This window comes from Olea europaea, chromosome 15 (genome assembly GCF_002742605.1).
Source record: "Olea europaea var. sylvestris chromosome 15, O_europaea_v1, whole genome shotgun sequence".
In the NCBI taxonomy this organism is placed as follows: domain Eukaryota; kingdom Viridiplantae; phylum Streptophyta; class Magnoliopsida; order Lamiales; family Oleaceae; genus Olea; species Olea europaea.
Window position 1 is genome coordinate 22,685,004 of NC_036251.1, and position 2,572 is coordinate 22,687,575.

Consider the following 2,572-nt stretch of genomic DNA (forward strand, 5'->3'; position numbering starts at 1 on the left):
TTTTTTTTTTTCCTGCAATATCGAGTTTTGACATTTGATTTCCTTGCAGGTTCAACAAGCATTCTCGGACTTGGAGAGGTGATTTACTGAAGAACTTGGATAATGCTGTTTTTGACACAATTTCTTGATTGTTTTTCACTGTCTATAATTTCTCATGAAAATTTCACATTTCTGAAATGCACTGCAAATTAAATAAGATGTAGCTATCTTCTTAAATTAAAACATTTTGAAATAAGTGGAGTTTGTAGTGCATGCTTCATTGTGCTGAGAATGTGCTGGAACCATTTCATCCATTCTTTTTATATTTGTTTTCCACCTCGTGTTGGTTGTTGCTTAAGCATTACCCCTGATAGAAAAAATGCGTTTCCCTTGAGAAAACTTTGATTTTCATTGACCCATATGTTGTTAGCAATCGGCATCCCCATGAATCAGTCATCTTCCCATCCTAATCGCTGCACCGTATATTCAGTTAAACTCATTCTTACATTGCACGGGGAATATTTTTTCCAATTTGAGAGGCTTTGCAATTAAAGAATTGAATGCGCCTCAATGCCATATGTTAATCTTTTGAAGTTATTGAACTTAATATCTGGTCGTCACATCTTATCGGTGTTACATTGTTGATTACAAATATTTGTGGTTGTAACTAGTAGAGAGGACTGTAATTGTATTTGTTATTTTGTATACTGCCGCAGGGGACGTGGATTTCTTGTTCCTGATGAAGTTTACAAGGTACATAAACTGCATGGGCAGACTGTTCATTTTTTCATATTTATCAACTTTTGGGACCATAATTAGCTATGACGTTGAAATTGTGGCAGTTGTAAGACCCTTTCTTTACCAGGACTTTGGCAACACTTCCTATTTCTTTATCTATATTACTTTTCATCCTTTAATTATTTTTCAATTTTATACAATGACTATAGGCGCTGGTGAAACTTGAATTCTCTCTTGACTCTCCAGCTTTTTATACTGTTTGTGAGGTAAATAAAATAAGATGATCTTTCTTACGGTTAGAGATAGGCCATATACAACATAATTTTATAATGCACGATCCAAATTAGTAGTGTTTATTTTGATTATCATGCAGAGTTTTGATCAAACGAGATGTGGAAAGCTCAGACTTGACGATTTTATATCTCTTTGTATATTTGTACAATCATCAAGGTCAGTAAATCTATGAACCTTCAGAAGTGCCATCTCTCTTGCTGCATTTCTCAGTTGGGATGTATGATGCATTAAGGCTGATAGAATGAAATTTTCTTTACATGATGGTCTTAAAACAATTTGATAACTTACTCGATAGATCATTGTCTTCTTGGTTGCATCTACTAGCTACACGCACTTGCTAACACAACAACAACGTACCCAGTTTCTGTGAAGTTCTTTGTATCTTGTGTTCAATATGAGAACCTCATGAAGAGTAGTTTAGAATGTTTTATTGAATTGAATAATATATAAGTATCTTTGGTTGTCATTATTTCTCAAAATGCTACTTGACAGATGATCTGACCTGATTGATTTTTTCTATTATCTTTGGTCACTATATGATAGAAGCATCCAAATTGGGGTCAATACTGGCAAAAACATCTCTGAACAAGGTTCTAGCACCATGCCGTATGTGTCGACACATGAATCTTATTGTCACTATTTCTTCAGTGGTTTATTCACTTTAATCATAGCTTCTATATAATATTGGCTTGGGATACATTCACTTTGTGATGAAGGTGCAACCAGGTTATATTTTGCTGCTACTTCTTCCCTGATGGATTGTTTAGTTTTATTTTATCTCTTGTAGGAATCTGTTCAATTCATTTGATACAAGCAAGCAAGGCAGGGTGACTCTTGATCTCAATCAATTTATTTACTGTAGTAAGTACTTAAACCTTGGTATCTTCTTATATTTGCGTCTGCCATCCATTGTTTTGCCCAAGTTAAATAAAATGCACGATAATTATTCTACCATTACCTGATTTTAGATGCCACATGTATCAGGGGATAAGTTGATTATAAAGTGGATTGTCTTCTCATGGATGCGAAAAGAATACTGATCTGTGCTGAAAAGCTTATTTCTCTTAGTTTTGCTTTTTGAATTCAATCTTTGTCAGATATAAAGGAGAGGCTCATATCTGAATAAAGGTCCTGCAACATATAGTTTAGTTTGCCTGCGAGCAATCACCTGAGCTTATTTTCTGCGAATGATTCAATGCTGCAAATTTGTTGTTCATTTTCAGTTTTATTGGATTGATCAAATGTATCAGCTATTGTATCTAATATTTTACTGATCTTTTTTTTCTTTGCTCATTGTCCAGCTGCCAATTGCAGAATATGAACCAACCTCTCCACTGATGCGAGCATTGAGTGACGAACATTGGAAACTTTACTTGTGAGCAGGTGCCTGTTGCAGAGCCGCCCAAGTAGTTAATTTTTATGTTAATGTTAGTAGGTACATTATGCTGTATAATTCCTGTATTGAACTTTTCCATTCAACTATAAATTTAACTGAGAACTCGTGTCTGGTGTAGAATTCCGACTTGTGAAATTTATGCATATTTATTAAGGAAAATTGCAG